This window comes from Emydura macquarii, unplaced genomic scaffold (assembly GCF_026122565.2).
Source record: "Emydura macquarii macquarii isolate MOO-44397 ecotype Brisbane River unplaced genomic scaffold, CSIRO-AGI_Emac_v2 contig_2768, whole genome shotgun sequence".
Lineage (NCBI taxonomy): Eukaryota > Metazoa > Chordata > Testudines > Chelidae > Emydura > Emydura macquarii.
Genome location: NW_027132905.1, coordinates 13,775,380 through 13,797,121, shown reverse-complemented (window position 1 = coordinate 13,797,121; position 21,742 = coordinate 13,775,380). Strand labels below are relative to the sequence as shown.

Sequence of the window (21,742 nt, the reverse complement as noted above, 5' to 3'; positions counted from 1 at the left end):
TAAGCCAGGCATAATGCAACTTTCCTTTTTGCACAGCTCTGCCAGTACTGTGGGAGTGGAGTGTCTGAAGACTGCATTCTTGTTAGTACGATCTTAGGCCTTCTAAGAGTCTGCCAAGATGAGTAAATTCTATAATTCTATTTTGGATAAGAAATGCAGTATTTCCAATCCCAAGTGTTCAAAAAGCATAAATCGGCCCAAAATCATGAGACTGGCTTTTGAGCCATGATATATTTAATATATAAGAGTTCTACTTCTGTGCCTTTTGGTTTCTGGGCCTGTAGGGTACACTCGCGTTATATTTTCAAGCTTTTCTCTGCAATCACAAGGTCTAGAAACTTCCTTAAAAAAAAAAAAATCAAACCAAAGCTGAGATTGCCACGTAATAACAGAGCTCCAGTAGCTGGGGCTTTGAGAAAAATTCAAACATCACAAGACTCTCAATAAATGTGCCGAAGAACAGGCAACACTAGAGATGGGGGGAGGTTTTTCATAATTGGTTTCCATTAATTGATCAGAGAGTGGGCATCAGTAACTTTTGAGGTCTAGTCTCAGTTCTTCTAATCTCATTGATGTCTGGCTTCTGGGCTCTGATTTTTTTCAGACTCTGGCCTCCACTTCGGCATACACAATCCTAATGCATGAATAACTTTGGACACTGAAAAATTCTAACAGCTGAACATTCAGGTAACACACGTTTTTGTCTCTGCTAATCCAGTTTGTCCAGATGGGCTTTGCATATACAGTAAAACCTCAAAGATACGAACACCTCGGGAATGGAGGTTGTTCATAACTCTGAACAAAACATGATGGTACAGTACCCTGCAACCAGTGTCTTCTAGCTGGGGCTGGGAGAGATCTCTGCAAAGGTGGCATCTGGCAGCACTGCCTGATTTGCAAGCAGCTCCCTGCTCTATTCCTATTTCTTGCCTTTGGGTTGAACTGGGGGATGGCCTGCCCCACACCCTTGGCATTACAAGCTCCAGCCCTCAGCCACCTCTCTCCAGGGCTCACCCTGCTCAGTGCACTGCTTGCCATGCTCCAGAGGCAGCAGGTGGCAGGGGGTTGGTGCCAGCCAGCTGCCAGCGCCCCTCCCTCCCCCTGCCCCTTACAGTCCCAGAAGTGCTGGCAGGATCCAGGAATGCAGCCATGGGCAAAGCTTGGGCCGCATCGGTGCACAGGCTGTGGCCCTTTAAAACATCTCCAGAGTGTAGTGTGCAGGCAGTAGTAACTCTGAGCCTCAGCCTCTGGCTCCCACTCCAGCTCCAGGCCAGACTTTGGCTACAACAGTAGCAGCTCAGTAGCTTCCTGTGGCAGGCTTCAGCTTCTTTCCTGGGCTGCTTGTCCCCCTCCTAACAGAGGGTGGTGGTGAAAACAGCTTCCCTCTCCCAGTGGGTTGGGATATCAGGAGGCGTGAAACAGCACCCTTGGCTTACAGGAAACAGCGCAGACCGCAGGCTGCTTCTGTTCTGCATGCTGACCTTTTTGAGTATAGTACTGGAATTGCTTTCTTTTTTTTCCCCCCACCCCCTCCTCTGCTGCTGCCTGATTGCTTACTTCCAGTTCCACATGGTGTTCCCTTGACTGGTCAGTTCGTAACTCTGGTGTTCGTATCTTTGAAGTTCTACTATACAAAATCTGTTAGCGGCATTCACAGGTTTTAGCATCTTTCTGCTGCCCGTGCACCTGTTAGCACACTAAAAGTTCAACACTAGGTGTTCATGCAGGCAAAGCTATGTATGCACAAGCAAAAGATGAATTGAGGGTCCTTGGCACATTAAGCCCTCTGTTCTTGTTTTCCCTTTCAATAAAATGGGGACTGTTCGCCCACTGAAAAGTTTAAAGTATTATTTTTAAGTTTTAAGTACTATATAAAGAGTAATATGGGTAAGTAATAGTATTAAAACTTTCAGATTAACTATCCCTGCAGGGGCACATCCTCTCACCTTCTTTCTTGGTCTCACTGGGGGCCAGAGACATCACTGGGTAAGCACAGGATGACAAGAGCCTACAGCCAGGCTGAGGTATCAGACAGGTGTAAACTTGGAGTACTTCCCTTGAAGCTAATGGAGATGCACCTCTGTAAATGAGAACATAAGCAGGGACCTAGACTGTGCTGCTTTCTTGTGTTTAAAGTCATAGTCACTGAGAAAACATCACTGTTTATATCAGCTAGTATAAAGGGGTAACAGGAGCTTGAGCTGGTAGGCGTATAATCCTAGTATGTATCTGCCTACTGTGGGGTATTTATATTTTCTTGGAGGTATCTGGCACTGACCACAGTTGGAGAGAGGATACTGGACTAGATGGCCATAATGTCTAATCCAGTCTGGCGATTCCTACGTCCTTATGCCCCGTGACTGTCCCTTTCACTTGATTTCCCTTATTTTGAGTGCCACCTTTAGCACCATTGTGTTATTCCTGTCATTCACTGTCTTAAATGGGATTAGTTCCAAATGAAGCATGGTGCTCTGATCATTAACCTATGCCATGCAGGAATGATTTAGCTCTTCTAGTAGATTGCATTTTTAAACCACCAATTTTTATTCTGCCTAGGACAAGGAGCAAATTCCATGTAGAACTGGCAAAGTAAATGTGTTTCTCCTGCTATCTCATCTTCAAATGCTCCTGCACTTGTTGCAGCTTTACAACATAATGAACTCTTTATCTTGTTCTTTTTAGAAAGAACTCCAATCACTTTGAAATGATTGTTTTTTTTTCTTTATTGGAAGATTATACTGCTTTTTAATATCACTTTAATTGAGGGGCCAGCTCATGATTTAAATAATGATTCTCCCATCTTCAATTTTCCATTTTTGTCACATAAAATCCTCAGTTAATGACTGGAGATCATAGCTCATCCTACAAGAACAGGGCTTTGTCAAAGAGAACCTGTGATCTGGGGGTTATTTTCAGCTGCAGCAGGTGATCATTCAAAATTCTATTAAGCATGCAGTTTCAGAGTATGCTTCACATTCATAAGCAAAGAATATGCATCAGATAAGACATTCTTTTGTTTCACTTACAGAAAAATGTCCCCCAGAGAGAATTACCGTATGTGCTTAGTGTTACTTATGCTGATCAGCTGATTGAATTTCATTAGCCATGTTAACATTGACCCATCATGCAATTACTGGCAAGGTACAGAAAGCGATTTCTTTTTGACCTGTTCTTTGTGAGATATGAAGCGCGGCAGCTATATTTCAAATGAACATTTAATTAGTTCAAATAATCTTTAAAAAAAAAATCTTTAGATTCAGATGGGTTCTGAGACTACCAATTCCAGATGTCCTTCCTAAAATAATACTTCCCTCCCCTCTCTTTTTTTGAAAAGCCATAACTAAATATAGGCCATTATCTTAATTATATAATATTTCTGCCCAAAATAATTCTCTCATTGACCGTGAAGTCCATAGGGTTCCATGTGGGTGCGGGAATCCACCTGCATATCTGATGGGGCAGGACCAGGGCCTTTATATGTATGGCTATGGTCTATGTAACTGGTTTTCTTAAACTTACATCACGTGGGAGTTAGCCTTTTTTATGCTGATAGTAACATTTCTTCATTATTTTTGCAGCAGCCAAAAGTCTGATGGGCATTTTACAGAACAAGTTAAAAGACAAGGTTGCTGTCCTGAAGCACTTACAAGCTAAGGCACCAGTTGTGGAAAATGATGTACGTGGAGACTCACTAAAATTAGTGGGAGCTCAGCACAGTGCAGGACTCTGTCCCATGGGACATTTTGCAGGAAGAAGGATTGCTTTGATATGTGATGCAATGAGTGATGATGCCAAATAATGAATAGACTAGAGCAAGGAAGATATTTAGTTGCAATACTAAGATAAGGTGGTGAGTAAATTGAAAGGGTTAAAACTGAAGAACTCAGTTGTAACATGCCCCGCAGGGGAGTAATGGGCTACGAACATTTCCTTACTCCCCTGCATGGACTACCTTCATTATTGCTTTGTGGGTGGAAGAAGAGAGTAGTTGCGGCTGGGTTTCTACTTTCCATCCAAATACAAGTAAGCAGGGGGGCAGGTGGATCTATGCTCCACCCCCTATGTGCTGTCATCACAGCTGAGCCAGCATGGAGTGGGAAGTAAGTGGCACTATTAAAAGGACTAGTGCAGCTTCCTGCCCCTTCCCCCCTCCACAGAGCAATGATGGAGGAAGCCGGGCTTGAATTGTGACTGAGTGCTCTGCTCCTGCAGCAATGCAGCTACATGCTGCCTCTTACTCTGCCTGGTTTGCAAGGTGTCAATCAGTCTAGCCCAAAATAAACAGCAGGCTAAGAATCAGTAATATTTGTTCTTGACTATTTATGACTCTAGTTAGATGGGTGGGGGTGGAGGGAAGAAACTTCCCTTCTGTTTGAAAAGTGTTTTGTGCTCCCTGTGTTCTCGGCTGCCATGCCACAACTATTTCCAGAGCTCTGCAGACATTAATCTGTGATGCTGGTGCAAGATAAAGATGTCTTGGCATGCAAAGACGTTCAGAAGATGATGATGTTGCTAAATCAAAATAGCCACGCCAATTTCAGTTATGTTTGAACATAGAGGGAAAACATCTGTTCCTAATGGAAAAAAACCAAAATCTGTTGGGGGTGGGGGAATTATGACATTTTTAAGCTTCTTAACTGGGCACAAAACAATAATTAGGAAAAATTCTATACAGATATACTCTGTTTTTCTTTTTATGCCCCCAACTGCTTCTATGTTCTGATCTTTCTTTTTTCCCTCTTTCTCCACTCCCATTCCATGAATTTGTCCCTCCTGTCTTCTTTAGTGCCACTTCACCAATTCTGGCACTGATCTGGTCACCACCATGATTTTCCAACTCTTTAAAAAAAAAAAAAAAAGGAAAAAAAAAAAAAAAAAGCAGGCACAAACTCCTCCCCACCCCGCCCATGTCTGTGACCAATAAACTGCCAACCAGTTTCCCACAAAAGCACATGGTATTTCCAACCTCTCATGCTTGTCCTTGACTGCTGTCGCCACCTACTCATACCTTCTGATTCTAACATTTTACAACATATGTTTCTACTACAGCTGTAACACTGTATGAATAATGTGTTTATAAAATGGAGTTTTACTGAGTAGAAACTATATAGCAATTGCCTACCCTGCTTTCTGCATCTTAGTATCAACTGTGGAGACTTTCACCTACATGCTGATTGTCTCTATATAACCACTTTAGGATAATGTGCATGGTGCAACTGGAGCAGTGATATGCTGCAGTATATATATGGTTATTTGTGTTGTAACATGATTTGGACTTTGTTATATAGCCATTAGGGTGTGCACAGGTTCTAGTAATTGTGTTTACATTTCTTCTAGCCATGCCGTGATGAATATATCTGCTTTGAAGCGCTTTGACTGGAGGAGGCAGGAAGGAGTGGAAGAAAGAGAGAGATGCATATAGACAAAAGTTTTATTGGCGAATTGGACAGCTTAATAAAAACTTCATCACAAAGACAACATTTCTCAAACTCTCACCACATGTACATTCAAGATAGGTAGGATGCTGAAGAGAATACATAATAAGCGGCCACTCCCATACAATGTGGAAGGTGGTGTTTTTTGTTTTTTGTTTCTAATTTAAAGAAGCGTAGGGCAATCATTTGTGGGAGAAGGGTTGGCATGGGAGGTATGTGAGATGATATATAAATTAGCAAATTGTCTAATCACTGGACCTGTTGTAGGTAAGATAATGGAAAACTTGAATGATGGAAGGCTGATCTATCCTTGCAGTATAGTGTACCCATCACAAAAGTAAATAGTATTTGTTAATGTTTGGTTGAGGGCAGTTTTTGTGAATAGACAAGCTTGGTGAAAGTCAGTGAGCTAATATAACCTTGTGTTTAGAGAATGAGGCTGGAAGTCAGGAGATCTGAGTTCTATTCCTGGCTCTCATATGTCTGTTTTGCCATTTGGAAACGGGGGATGATAATACTTGCCTACCTTTGTAATGCACCTTGAGATCTTTGGAGGTAAAGTGTTAAAGAGAGAGTGTGTAGAACAGTGATTCTCAACCTATTTACCATTGTGGGCCACATACGTGATACACAATGTGTTATGTGGGCCACATTCAATACTACCTCTATGGCCCTGAGGAGATCACATGGGCCGCAGCTGTTTTCTGATTGGGTCACAAGCAGCCCAGGGGCCATAGGTTGAGAACCACTGGTGTGTGTGTAAATAAATGTTGTACTTACACCTGTTTTTTGGTACAGCATTTAAGAATCTGTGATAACCCTGCTTCATAGGATGAACCAATAAAATAGTTTTAGGATAAGTCTTGAGGTTACTTATGTAGACTAAAACAGAAGAAACATACAGTTTATGCTGCACAGGAGCAAAACTCTGGAGAATCCAGGCAGGCTGGTGGGCTGGGGAAGAGGACTACACACCTGCCTTTGTGCCATGGATGTGACATCTGTGCCTTGTCTTTGCAGGAGAATAATGAATATGGACAGGAGCACTGGGTGTGCCATCCATAAATAAGGGTGTGGCCAGGAATGTCCATGGACTGGATGGATTCATGTGGCTCAAACCTCACAAAGGGGGACAGTTGCATCTGCTATTTTATCCCTTCTGTATACCTTTTAGTAGGTTCCAGTGGGCGACCCCTGCAAAACATTCAGAGGATAAGGATTCCCCTCACCGTCCTCCTTACAGTAGCAAAACCCTTCTAGTTGGGGTTTAGTTGTTCAGTGTTGCACCCATTTGAAGGCAAAAGAATGTGTGCCAATTTACTCTGAAAGAAGACTCAGTTTCCAGCCCTAGTATCTTGGTCAAATGCTGGCATCATTTAGGCTCTGTCTTGATGGACAAAAAAGCATGTTGGCTCAAACAAGCTATCCTAACATGACTGAAAAGCCTCCTCAAGACACAGACTACCATGTCTGAAGCAGTGCTACGTAGGGTCCTCCCTAGACCACAATGCAAAGAGCGAATACTGCTTGATATTTTAGCCTTCGTATTGAGTGGGCTTTTCAGATATGTTAAGTGAGCGTGATTGAGCTCTCATGGTTGACTTTGTCTTTTTGTCCATCAAGACAGAGCCCAAGGGGATAAAGGGCTGGAAGAAGACTTCCTCCACAGAAGTTATGCTGGCTGGTGACGTTTCAACCCCTAGTGCCATTCCTCAGCAGGAAGAAGACTAAGTTTTTGTATATCTTATGTTTATGTTTCTCGAATAATTTCACTGAATTCTCTCAAATGTGGTCTCAAAATGTATTCCACTGGTGTTCACTGAGAATATTTAACAGACATTACCTGCTACCAGGTCAGCAGACCAGAGCAATGCCACTTTGGTATGTGTTACCAAAATAGCAAGTCCAAAGAGAAGGTCTTGATCCCGCAGTTCACTGCACATGGATCTAACAATGTACCTGTGCAGCACTCTGCTCAAACGAAGGAAACTCAGGACAGGGGTGGCCATGTGCCTGCATGCAGTGAAACGCAGGATTCAGGGTTACGTGAGCACCCTCTGGAATGTTTCCTATGCAACAACCTTGGCTAGCCACACTTTGCTCCCTCTCAGGATGATAAAATGCTAGGAGCAAACTTTAGAATTTGAATTTATGGTGCCATAATATAAGAAATAGGAGGGGAAATAGACCTTTTAACAACGTCAATAAATACTTAGTACTAGAGTTTAGATTTATGGACCAGTTATGGGTTCCATGTTGATTCTTTGCTAGTGAGTTAGGTCTAGATTTTCAACGTTTTAGCAGTAACTGGGACCCCCATGTGCTATCTACTTCTTGATGGGGGAAGGATGGCAGACGATAAATACTTTTTGAACAATATAAGCATTGGGTCTCTGTGTGGCACTGGTGTAATCCCTGAATAACTCTTTTAACTTCGAGTGGCGTTAGTCAGGATTTACACCAAGGCAGCATAGGACTCATGGAGTTTACCTCTGATCTGTACTTATAAATTCCTGATAATAAGGTCAATTAAAATTGTAGCAGTTTGAGGCTTTTTGCAAAACAACTGTCCTCTAATGGTACCTTAAATGTGCAGCATGGCAATAGATCTCATTTTATCTGAAGTACAACAAAACCATTTATTTCAAACCAAATCTCATTTTTCCTTCAAGAAACAGAACATGTTTTCCCCCTTGCTTGAGCTTAAACCTGTCTGAAGTCCTAAATTAAGTAGCAAGCACATTAATCCTCTGCTACTCTGTGGATGATGGACCTGAGCTGAAGCTACAGTCCAACCTTTTCAAAAGTGGCTGCTAACTCTGGCCATTTTTTTTATGCCCAGCCTGAGTGATTTTTCAGAGCTTGCTGAACACCCGCAGTCCCAGCAGAAGTTAATGGCAGCTTTGGGTGCTGAGGCATGAGGGTAGCATTTTCAGAAGTGCAAAAATGACCCAGGTCTAGCTCCACAAAGGAATTTGAGTGCCTAACTGCCATTTTAGGTGTCTGAATCCAAAACGTAGATCCTCCAAACTCCTGCTCACTTGCTGTCTAACCATATAGACAGCAAAGTCCCTTGGTTGTCTATGTTTCCACTAGTGTCTAAATGTCTGTCTCTGCACACAGCTACCTAACTCTTGACTCCCAGGCAGGTAAGCCCCAGTGGAATACTAAAACTAGGCATCATCACACCTATTTTGCCTATACGGCCTGATCTGATAGGTGTACTCTGAGCAAGCCTACTAGTTCAAATTCACACAAAACGGTGATGGTGCCTGTGGTGGGGCAGCTGCCCCACACTAGCCTAGAAAGGGTTAATAAACCCATAGGGAAGCTGTGCTAGCAGTAGCCAATCAGGGCTGAGGAGGTCCTATATAGGCAGCCAGCAGAGAACAGAATAGGCAGTCATTCCCGGGAGCTGGGGGAGGGAAGGTTGGCTACCTTGCTGACTGAGGGAGGTCAGCACCTTGGACAGAGCAGTGGCTGGCTCTGGAGAAGGAGTCACTGAAAGCCCTGATATAAGGGCTGGACAGTGGACTGCAGCTGCCACTGGAGAAGTGGCTAGACTGGGACTGTAGGATTCCCGGAAGTGGGGAGAACACAGACTGTGGCACAGCTTGAGGACGGTGTCATGAAGTGGACTCTGGGTTTGGGAGAGATGTGGGTCCTAAAGCGGAGACCCAACCATGTGGGGGTGCTGGGACCTGCAGAGCTATTCACCAGACTAACCAGCAGGAGGTGAAAGAGTGGTGAGTGTAACTTTGCTGAACAGCCTATTGGTTAGAGTACTCTCTGAGGTTATGGGAGACCCAGGCTCAAATCAGCTGATATGGGACAGCTGCAGCGTCTTTCATCCCTGTGTATATGTTCCCCTAGGTCCTGGTTTCCATGCAGCACATCTTCCATTGACTTCAGTTTGAATTCCAAAATCCTGGCACAAACTGTCCCAAACTGGGCCAGCCATCATTTGTCTTAGGATATAGAAACTTCCAAGACTGTAATTCTGATTATTCTACCTGCCACTCACCCAGTCTCTGTAAAATAAATGGTTTGTTGGATTGAAAAAAGTGGTGAAGTAGTAACTGAAGGACTGTACTGGAACTACTGCTTTTCTCATATGCCATGCCTTAATAGGCAGTGAAGCAGTTAATTCAATACTGGATCATCAATAGTGGAACATTATGCCCCCAACATTTAGGATGAAAGAGCCTAATGAAAGGACATGTTAATTATTCTGCAAGAGCAATATGAAGCATTTACCAGTCTAAATAGCTGCTAGGTCACTTTAGATCAATCCTCCTGTGATTTTACATTAACCTAAAACTAAAAGCAAACCTGCCTAAATCACCTGTGTTCTGTGAGAGAGAAATAGAAACTGTCATGCAGGATGTAATGCTGAAAAGCATTGTTCTGCTAATCACTATTCCAAACAGCAAGTGGCATGTAGCCCATTAAAGCTCTGGCTGCTGTATTTTGTCAGATGTCACATGTCGGAATGGGGGCTGGGAGGTGACCCCATGGAGTGAGCCAAATTAAAATTACAGGTAGTTAGTAAAAAGAAACTTGTCTCATGGCTTAAGGAGGATTTGAGGAACATGTTAACAGAAGCTTGAAAATTCAGAACAAAAGCAGCAAACTCTGTCCTTTGCCTTTATAGTGTAAGCCTTGGATAGTATATAAATACAGGACAGCGTTTAAGGGAGGCATTTTGGGGTGCAGCCTGCACAGGGTGTCTGGATGAAACAATGATTCAAGGCAAAGGGCAGAAGTACAGTTTCCCTGGGGGCAGATGTCTGCTAATATGGGTTGGGCTGTTTTATGTGAGTAGCCAATCAAGAACTCTGTGTGGAAGAGAGGTAACTGCACATAAGAATGGATGGGGATCTGGAAGGAAAAAATTGTTCAATACTCTCCAAGGCTTCATACCCCTTTTAGCTATAATCTACTTTTGACACTTGCTAGAGATTTGGGGAATATGGTGTGTAGAGCCTGGCTTTCGTATTTTCTCCTCCTAATGTCAAAGACACTTGCATGTTCCGAATTTTCTCACTGGAGTTCAGTGCTGATGGTGCCACTTTTCTATGACCATCTTGTGTGTGTGTGTGTGTGTGCGCGTGCGTGCGTGCGTGTGCGCTCGCGCGCATCATGCATTCATTTATTTTCTCCACCCTCCCTTCCTTTTTAATTAATTATTTTAATTGCATCTGAATACTGCTGGCTTGGGTGGGCTGGAGACTGAAATCCTCTCTTAATTTACAAAAAGAGACAGTATGGGCAGCAGCAGAACAACTTCCCACGCACCAAATTGCCCTACTAGTGCTCCCCCCACCCCCCGTGACCTGCATGGGCGGCTTTTAGCTGTAATTCAGACATTGTAGCCCATTCAGTCCCTAACCTTTGTGCTGGGAGTGCTATCAATAGGGCCCATTATCCCCCCTTGTTTTGGTGGCATTGGCATGGGCATTATGCATTCTGAAACACATGGCACAGGTCAGTGGACTTTGCCTCCTACAAGCTTTGTGGAATGTGACATCCCTCCCACAGTTCCACTTACCTCTCTTAGGAGAGGAAACGCAACAGCAGGTTGCCAGCACTTATGGTGTCCCTGTGCATGACGCTGTCACAGGATAGCACAAACAGAGGTGGCATAATTGTCAAAAGGTGACAATAATTGACACTGGGCTTAAGACTTTATTCTATGAAGGCTTTGGCATACCACTTACAGAAAAAACCTATTCTCCCAAATGTCATCCACCAAGTACAAACTGGTATGCCTCTAAGAATAGGGCAGCAGCTCCTTGACAGTGGTTTGGCTTTTTTTCAGTGGTTTGGCAAGTTGTTTAGATGGAGAAAATCAGGATATCTTAATTGCAATTAAATCAACATCTTCCCAACAGAAAACAGGCCCTTTTCCTGTGTGGAAACCTCCCATTCTTTGTTTTGTTACTTTAAATTTAGATTGTCTCATGTCTGTTAGAACCCTGTACAAAATTAGTGCTTCCCTAAACCTTGCTAATGGACTAGTTTACAGCTGTGTAATTAATAGAATGAGTTGTAAAACATGCTTTCTTACCTACAGAAATCTCCAGGATAACACAATGACTTACACTTCTTACCATGTTCTAGAATGGAGGAGCAAACAAATGATCCCTGCCTATCTTCTTCAGCCATGCTTAATCTCCACATTTTGTCCCCTGATTCCCTCAAAGTACAATGGCTTGGCTTCATATATGATCTTCTGAAATAAAGAAAACTTGATATAGCTATTTGTTGAAATATGGAAAGTTTCCATTCTAAGACAGGCACCCTAAGATGGAAAACATATTAGTGCAAAATATTCATATCTATTTCGTAAGTGTTCAGTTTAAAAAAATAGGGTCATTTGGCTCTAACTGTATTTCCCCTAATGTTAGATAGTGATTCCCAAGTGTGTATTTTTTTTCTTATGGGCGTAATTGCTTCGCTATTACTGGCTACTTACTTTCTCTCTGCAGGGCCTTGCCTGTAATATCCGAAATGGTGAATTAACCAAGTCAAACAAGAATCCTAATGTACTCTGTCATATATAATCACACTAGGGAGAAACAGCAAAAGCCTTGTCAATATCCATGTCAGCTGCTAGCCGGGGGGTGGAAAAACCCCACCTGGGACCCTTTGACAAAGAAGCAGGCCACTTTGGGTGAAACATACCTGGGTGTTTTTTTTGGCATGGTATTAAATGTCATGAGATGTGTGTGCTTCTACAAATGGGCCGAGTGGGATCAATTTTGGAGGGATTAATTTTGGAGATTTACAAGTTTTTAAAAAAGGGATAAATGATTGATTGAGTGCATGTCTTACTCATTGAGACATTGTCTCAAATCACTTTCTGTACCTCATCAGTTATGATGGCAACTATTCAAAGAATTGCTCTCACATGAATGAAAAAAATGGATGATTCTTGATGCTGTTTTCTTTTAATCAGTAACTATTACAAGTGCTCTTCAATATGGTTGAAATTCTTCCAGGAGCAGAGATCCGGAATAGGACCTATGCATCATTTAAGTCCTGCTGTGGCTCTATTTTCAGGACTTAATAAGTTTCTTAGGCCTAGTGTGTTAGAGAGAACTGGACCAAAATTCTGGAGTTGAAAGTTCACGAACTTTCGAAAAGTGTGGATGAACCTTGTTTTTGCACTTCAGTCCTGTGTATATACATTCTTGTTTGCAGTGTTGGTGTAGCTGGGTTGGTCCCAGGATATTACAGAGACAAAGCTGGCGAAGTAATATCTTTTACTGGACCAACTACTCTTGGTGAAAGACAAGTTTTTTTGATTTCAGGTCTGACCTGAAGAAGAGCTCTGTGTAGCTTGAAAGCTTGTCCCTTTCACCAACGGTAGTTGGTCCAATAAAAGATGATACTTCACCCACCTGGTCTGTTTATATACAGTTAAACCTGCACAAGGGACCTTTATTAGGCATCCTCCTATTTTATGACACTGCCCCAAAGTATTTCCAGATGAATTCAGTGCACTTAGCAGACTCTCCTCCATTTATCAACCTCTTTTCGTCAGTGCTTTGAATAGTCATTTAGCACAGGCCCCTCTGTTTACATGTACATCAGAATTTAACTTTGCAAAGTGGCTTCTGCAACTGAGCTGCAGTTGCTTTTCTCTTTGTTGGTTTTTTCAGTTTTTAAACTTCTTTGTCCATGCTGTGATTCTCCACATGGGATGTGACTAGCAGGGATGTTTAATGTCCTGCCTGATGATGTAATTTCACTTCCTTTTGGAAGAGCAGCCACCTTCCCTCAAATGCTTGATGTGGGAGGCAAATGCAAATGCTAAAAGGTTTCATCTGGAAATGAGAGAGAGAAATGTAAAATGCCATGTTGCTTTCTTGTGGTAATGGTAAAATATGTGCCACCAGGGTTCATAAATCTTAGCTCCCTGGTGGTACAACATCTTGTCCCTTTGCTTTTCCAGTGACCCTAGTGCCTCCTCATGAGCAATAAGCTTGCATTAACATATGCACAATGATTGGCTGCTCGAATTTCTCATAAATAAAACCAGCTGGCTGCAGCAAAAGTCAGTGTTCCCAAGGCTTCATCATTATTTATGAGTCAGGCCAGCCAGGCGAATGCTTTAAAAACACAATGATAGTAAACAGGCTTTTATTTTCCTTGAGAACTGCTGATTTACAAAATACAACACCCCCCCAAAAAAACCCTCCCAAACACATTTCTTTTTACATTGTTATCTTTTTATGCTTACAGATGATAAATTACATTGGTCAGGCCTTGAAAGATAGATTTGAACAAATGTACCTGACACATAATAGCGATTTGAATTAGACCATTGGTCTAAGACTGAAGCTTAGTATTTTAATATCAACATGCATTTGTCTGAATGATGCTTGAGTAGCATACTAGTGAGTTATACTGCCAGTAAGCTTTTAAAATATAATTATTATTTAATATCATGGAGATGTATATATGTATCAATGATATTAACAGAAATTATATTTTTATATATGTGTGAAATTGCCTATTGCAGAATCAACATTCAAACATAAGCAATCTTACCAGGGGAGAAGAGAAACTGCTGCGTTATGCCATGGTGTGCCGTGCTGTGAAAGGACGTGCTTGTTTTACCAGTCTGAGAAGTCAATTTGGTTGACGGCCTCTTTTCCTGTGCTGCATGTCTTATTCTTACCTCTTTAATGTTTGTTTAATTTTAGCTGTCACTGGTTATGTAACTTTACTTTTTGCCTGCAGTCTTCAAGGTCAGATTAAGGTTTTGCTTGGGTAAATAATGAAACACCCTAATGGGAAATAGTAAAGCTTCTAGTATACTTATAGCAGACAGAAAGAAAGATTAACAATATAGCGTATTTACTAAAAGCCTAGATGGTGTAATAGGTGAACCCACCAGCATTTTGCATGCTCTCTCTGGAGGCTTGGGTGCAGGACTGCATTTTGGCTACATATGTAAATGAATCTGAAGACTCATCTTGCTTCCAAGATTATATTTGTCAATCTCTCCTACAGGAGAGGACCAATAACAGGGGATTAGGATTGATGGCAGCTGATCTGCTGGAGGCCCAGCAGTGGAACAGCAGGGTAAATTATAAATAAAGGCCCTGTATTTGCAAACATTTACACACATGCTTAACCTTTAAGCCTGTGAGTAGCCCTGCTGACTTCTGTGGGCTACTAGTACTGAAAGTTGAACATGTAGTAAGTGATTTTTGGGATCCCGAACTGGTGACTGAGCTGCATGAGTGGAAGCTTACACAGCCTTTGCCCACATTACTAGGGCTATTATTCACTGTATGCACTGTATACACACTAACTTCTTCATAGCCAGCAGCTTGATGTGTGGGGAAAATTCCCATAAACACCTATACCACCGTACATGAATAAAAACATTGCAGGGTTAGGCCTTGTGACAAGATGGCTTACTCTGCTGGGTGTGGCTTTCACTCCTTCAGTCTGCTAGGGTTATTGTGACGAAGGCACTGGCAGGATTTCTATGGCAAAGAATTGAGTATCTTGCCATCCCCTTGATCATTTGTTTAGGGAGATTGGTACCCTTGAAGAGGGGAGTGTGGGAGATCTTCTTTCATACTTCCTGCTCTAGGAGCTCTTTTTGCTCCGTGCAGCTTGGGTCTCAATACTGAGTGTCACCTTCCTTGAATCCCTGGTTGTCTGTGACCTTCCCAGAACAGAGAAGATAATATTCTCCCCTCCACTCCCACCCACAACCTCCACTTTCCCTATTTAAAGGGCTATTTTACTTGGGAGGGTGGGGGGGAAATCAGCACCAGTTTCAGTTCTGATCCAGAAAGAGCCAGGATCTGAAAAAGCAGTCAGTCACTCCTTAGTAATGGGAGCAGTAGACATAGGCCAGGCCAGCTGATTAAAGGCCTGTTCTTTAGAAATGCCGAGAGCCTGCATCTCCATCTGAACTCGGTGGGACTTGTAGAAGGTCAGTGCCTTTTGGAATCTGTCTCCTAAATGGGTGCTAGCTGCTGTGCCAAGACTGGAAACAGCAAACAGCCTGCGATGGGCGGGAGAGCTTTATTTCTATTTGGAGCTTTGCTTGAATGGACTTTTTTTTTTTTAATTACCTGGTTCTACAAGTTCGAGCTGACAAGTAGGTTTTTAAACAGCAGTGGGTCTGTTTGGCATGCTGGTTCTTATGGCTGTGCTGGTTTGCAGTTGCAACCAACAAGGACCAGCTGAAACAAGCAGAGGGCAATGGGAGGATTCAAATGGACTCTGTGGAATTTCCGCTATAGTAAGGAAAGTCCCATTCCAAGGAATCACAGGAATGGAGACAATAGGATGGAATATGGTGCTTTAAAAACTTAAAATGCTACAACCCTTTGTTTTTGTTAGTAGTTTTGTCTCTTTTAGTCCTCAACTTGGTCTGAACCCTCTTTGTGCAAACTCATCACTCAGTATGTGTCCACCCATCATTTTAATGGACATGAAATTCAGAGCTTCCTTTAAGCATGCTAAGATTAGGAACTTACATATAAGATCATACAACCTGAAGTGGAGCAGTTATGGGACATTGCCCTTTCCTTTTTTGACATGCTATACATTTTCCCAAAATACAGCAATAATTTGATTTGGTATTTTTGCCTCTGTCGACCTGTGTTTGAATTAACTAACAAAAAACAACATTAATTGTGGTACTAAGAATAAACTCAACCCACAAAGCTCTGACATGGTGCAGAGCTGAGCTTCCTAAAGGTATGGGTAGAGGGTTTCACATAAGGTCATTATATTTTATGGGTGGGGAGCAGCTGAGAAATTCAGATGCCTGACATCACTTTTCTTCCCACTGTGCAGCTATTTGGTCTGCTTGCTACAAGTTGGTTGACAGACTAACTTGAGGGGAGAGGACTATCACTCAAACTTTCTCCCACTCTTCAGTCCTAAAGGAACTGTGTGATAGATGGAACTTGAACCATTTCCAATTGGGAAATCTTGAACTTTGTGTGGGTTGCTTGCAAAGGATCTACCCTAGCTGAATGGAGCCAGCGCGACTATTTTCTCCTCTTCAAGAATGCTAAGGACCCAATCCTGAAACGTGTTCTACATGGAGTTGGAGCTCATTGGCGACATGTTCAGTTTTTAAAGAGAACAAACACCACAGGTGAAAATCCCTATGAGCCTTAAATAGGTAAAAACAAGGAGAATCCTGTAGCACCTTAAAGACTAACAAATTTCTGCAGGCATAAGCTTCTGTGCATATGCATCTGACGAAGTGGGTTGCAGCCCACAAAAACCTGTCCGCAGAAATTTGTTAGTCTTTAAGGTGCTACAGGACTCTCCTTGTTTTTACTGTATACAGACTAACATGGCTACCACTCTGGAACTTAAATAGGTATGAAACTCTCAAAATACATTCCTACCACCTCCTTCTGCTGGCAGATAATTTTATTCTGTGTGTAGCTGACTGAATAGAGCAACAGAAATGGAATATTCATCTCTCAGGTATATATGGCTTATGAATCACTTGTATTCTAAATAATATAGCAAACTAAGCTGTAGCAACTTCTATCTATTTTAGGTATTTATATGGTCCCCCATTATCTCAGTATCTAAGCATCTCACAAGCTTGAATGCGTTTATCCTCACAACATCCCTGTGTGGCAGGGCAGTGGGAACATGTGGGGAGCTGAGAAGCTCAGAGAGACAAAATGACTTGCCCAAGGTCCCACAGGAGCAAAACTTGAATCCAGGTCTTCCAAGTCCTAAGTCAGCACCCTAGCCACTGCATAATTCTTTCTCTCTCGAGTGGCTGTGTGATTAAAAACTGGATTCTTGTTCACTATACAGGATTGCTAATTTTTAATTATAATTGGTTGGAATAACGCAAATCCTCAAGGTAGGTGTAAATGTGTAAACTTGTAGATCTTCAACTGTAGAACTTCAGGCCAAATGCTGCCTCTAGGTTGCCCCTGAGCAACCTATCAAATAGAGTATTGAAGGCAATGGGGTTGCACAGAGGTGAATGAAAGCAGAGGTTGGTTCTGTACTTCAGTTTTCTTTGGGCTGATTGTGAAACCAACACGATTGACTGCACAAGTGACATGATCAGTTATAAATTGAACGTCATCAGTCGAGTGAGCAACCATGGCAGTCATCTACATATAGAAGCTCCTTTAATGAGTAAATCTGCCCCTTTGAGTGAGTATGGCAGCACTGCAGATTGGACAACTCCTATCAGTGAAGAACTGAATGTATACTCCCATCAATGTCATGAAATGTATCCATAAGCATAGCTGTAAAAAGGATGGAAAGCACATGAGAGCCAGCATGCAACCTTGTGCGGTGCCATTGGTGACCAGAAAGGGGTCTGATATCTTGCCATTTTCCACCTCTCTGGCATCCTCCCATTATGGAAGGACTGAATAACAGAAATATCCTTCACTGGGCATCCAAGGATGAACAAACATTTCCAGAGTCCATCATGATTTACAGAGTCAAAAGTGTTAGCTAAATCAATGAACAACATATAAAGGCCATGGTTTTCCTTCTGACTCTTTCCCTGAAACTGAAGGGCTGTGAAGATCATGTCTGTAGTGCCCCATACAAACCAAAATTCACATTCAGGCTTGTGGAACATGGTTTCCACAAGATAGGTATTAAGTCTAGTCAAAATATCCCGTGCTACAATTTTCCAAGAAAAACCGAGTAGGTAATTATCACAGTTGGCCTTACCACCTTTTTCTTTATAGAAGTGGACAGTGTTGGCATCCTGGAAATCCTGTGGCACTGACTCTTGCTTCCAGATAGTGTGGAAAAGTTCTGAACTAAGTAAAAGGAAAAATAACTAGAAATCTTAGTCAAAACCTATTCTTGTGAGATCTCCAACCTGGTTTTCAGGCCCAAGATATCAGGATAGTTTGGCAAATGTCAAAATTTTGGATTACCTGAATTTTCAACCTTTTGGTGACTTACTCCTCACTTGTCTTGATCTGAGGAACAGCAAGATGAAAGAATAGAGTTACTACAAATCTGTTCCTGAGGAAATGTTTTTGTAATATGAGAACAGGAAAAGCAATGTCAAGTCTAAAGAGATTGTTATGGTGCAAACAAAGATAAAACACTGCTATTAAGTGGATACTGTCAGTGGTCACATTTGACCTTCAGTGCTTCCTTGTGGCAAGACTGAGAGATGTGGTAATTCTGCCCCAGTTTCCCTCCTTTGACGGGTTGTCTGTCTTCTAGCCCATTTGATGATTATTTGTTACAGTTACCAGGCTGCCGGCAATCCTTTCCTCTCCGGCAGTGTGAAAGTGTTCAATGCTTCTGGTGGCCCTAGATGAGGTGTACAGTCCTGGGCCTCTTTGGATCCAGCTGACTTGTTCAAAGCATTTTAATGTGCCCCCTTTCTGGGCTTGGTAGGGGAATCCAGGCCTGCCCACTCTCCTGGTTCTAGACCAGGTATTCCACACAAAGTGACTAGCACCAAGCTCTCCCAACCACATACTGTTTCCCTAGCCTAATTCCTACTGTGCCTCACCTGCAGGCTGCTCCTTAGTTACGCCTATGGTCCCCTCCTCCAGAGGGTCCAGTTTCCTGGGTGCTTATCACCAGCTTGTGGCTGAAGGCTTCTGCTCTCCATAGTTCCCCAGCCTCTCTGGCAACCACCCCACCCTTCTGCTCTGCAGTCTTATCTCTGCAGCTGTTGTGAGGTCACCACTTAGCCCAGCTGAGCAATCAGTCAGTTTCCCTAGTAAATCTTTAGTGGCCGAGACAGCATGGGGCCTGTACACCCTCTGAGAGACACAAACTGACAAAATCATAGAAGGAGAAATACTGGCCCCACTGAGGTCCAGATAACTTTTGCCATTGGTTTCAATGGGGCTAGGATTTCACCCAGAAATTGTAAATTTGATCATAGCTCTTTAAACTTAGTCCCCTGTATGTCAATGCTGAACTACCCCAAGTCATCTCTCAGGACAATGGATGATCTTATGGGCTATCATAGGTAATAAACATCCTGTGCACAACAGAACTGGTTGCCACAGCAACCAGAATTTCTTTGCTTTTATTGGTTTATTCTCACCCCTAACACATTATAAGGTGTGTGTGCAGGGCTGGATTTAGGGGCAGGTAACTGCCTGGGGTGCCGGGCTTGGGGTGCTGTTTTTGTTAGCAACAAAAGGGAAAAATGTATCTTATATGACAAGGATAAATCATGCATGAAAATCGTGCCTCAAAGTAGTGAAAGAGGTACAAATGCAATAAAAAATAAGGTATTCAAAAGTTTAATAAATGGGGGGGCCCAAAGATGCATCTTGCCTGGGGCACCATTTGATCTAGGGCCAGCCCTGTATGTGTTTTGAGGGGGGTGGAGGGGAGAGATGTGCACATGTGTGCTCATGAATGTATGCATATGAGTTTTAACCATATATATCTTGTGATGTATTGGAGACTGTGTTTAAAATTACAAGCTATCACTTTAAACTGTGATGAGTTCACTGGTTCTGCTTGCAGGCTGTGTGTGTATGTGGGGTGGGGGGTGATCCATCTGAGGGAAGTCATGTGATCTGGGTTTGCCACTGTGGCAATCTGCAAAGAGCTAAGTCAGAGCAAGGAGGGTGGAGTAATGTGTTTCTCTGCCTTAGGTAGCAGCCTGCTATGTCTGTCTCTGGTTTTTATGGTGGTTGTGCTTTAGGGTTCTAGATTCTAAAAACTAGCATAGCGTTGCAGCCTTCCAGAAAAAGTATTTCCCCCTCACCCCAAACTTCTCTATATGCAGGCTGCGACATCACAGATCTTGTATGTAAATATTATGGGTTAAAAACTTACACAAATACTAGTAATGAAATATTGAATTGTAGTATACTCTGCCAGCATGCCGTACTTTATCCAGAGCTCTGCAGCTGACAGCTTTCTGTTTCCAATAACTTAACCACTGGCACCATAGAATTTCAATCACTTTAGTCTCACCAAGAGTCCAAAGTCTAAAAGAATAAGTTAGGGTTGATTCATTTCCTTCATCTTTCATATTTCCCTAATGAGCAGTGCAATGTCATGGAAATTAGAATGGCATGGGAAATAAACAGCTGCACCATTTCCCTCTTTCTAAGAATATGAAGGTCAAAGACACCTTCATTCTTTTTGACAGTTTTCCTCCCAAATGGGTTGTAAATAAGATGGCAGCCCAACGCAATTAATTGAGAAGAAAACCAATTCTATTGCCTCTCAAAGGGGTTGAGCACCAGTCTATTTGATTACATTAGACTTTACTTTGTGGTGCTATATTCCCACTCTATCATGGATTTTGAACTCATCAAGATAAGAAAGGATTAAATTAGAACAGTTTCTGGGATACCTGACCGTCGTCGTGTAAGATCTCCACTTGCTTTCTGCACTGCATAGTTTTTAATCATAGAATCATAGGGCTGGAAGGGACCGTGAGTGGTCATCTAGTCCAGTCCCCTGCACTCACGGCAGGACTAAGTAACATCTAGACCATCCCTGACGGGTGTTTGTCTAACCTGCTCTTAAAACCCTCCAATGATGGAGATTCCACAACCTCCTTAGGCAATTTATTCCAGTGATTAACCACCCTGACAGTTAGGAAGTTTTTTTTAATATGCAACCTAAACCTCCCTTATTGCAGTTTAAGCCCATTGCTTCTTGTCCTGTCCTCAGAGGTTAAGTAGTACAATTTTTCTCCCTCCTCCTCCTTGTAACAACCGTTTATGTATTTGAAAGCTGTTATCATGCCTCCTCTCAGTCTTCTCTCTCCAGGCTAAAAAAAACCCCAGGTCTTTCAGTCTTGCCTCATAGGTCATGTTTTCTAGACCTTTAACCATTTTTGTTGCTCTTTTCTGGACTTTCTCCAGTTTGTCCACATCTTTCCTGAAATGTGGCACCCAGAACTGGACTCAATACTCCAACTGGGGCCTAATCAGTGTGGAGTAGAGCGGAAGAATTACTTCTCGTGTCTTTCTTACAACACTCCTGCTAAGACATCGCAGAGTCATAGTCACTTTTTTTTGCAACAGTGTTACATTGTTGATTCATATTTAGCTTGTGGTCCACTCTGACTCCCAGATCCCTTTCCACAGTACTCCTTCCCAGGCAGTCATTTCCCATTTTGTACATGTGCAACTGATTGTTCCTTACTAAGTGGAGTACTTTGCATTTGTCCTTATTGAATTTCACCCTATTTACCTCAGACCAATTCTCCAGTTTGTCCAGATCATTCTGAATTATAATCTTATCCTCCAAAGCACTTGCAACCCCTCCCAGCGTGGTATCATCCGCAAACTTAATAGGTGTTCCCTTTATGCCAT

General features: G+C 42.5%; 2 long non-coding RNA genes across 2 annotated transcripts; one reads left to right on the top strand and one right to left on the bottom strand.

Moving 5' to 3' along the window:
* The first annotated feature begins 643 nt into the window (after positions 1 to 643).
* LOC137165702 (uncharacterized) lies at positions 644 to 5,470 on the top strand. The gene is made up of 3 exons (XR_010923463.1): positions 644 to 687; positions 3,579 to 3,676; positions 5,338 to 5,470. It is a non-coding gene; the product is annotated as an uncharacterized lncRNA (long non-coding RNA).
* Positions 5,471 to 17,587: 12,117 nt separating this feature from the next.
* On the bottom strand, positions 17,588 to 19,073 carry LOC137165368 (uncharacterized). Its single transcript, XR_010923351.1, has 4 exons — positions 18,955 to 19,073; positions 18,362 to 18,406; positions 18,150 to 18,241; positions 17,588 to 17,710 (listed from the first exon to the last, which is right to left on the bottom strand). It is a non-coding gene; the product is annotated as an uncharacterized lncRNA (long non-coding RNA).
* Positions 19,074 to 21,742: the final 2,669 nt, after the last annotated feature.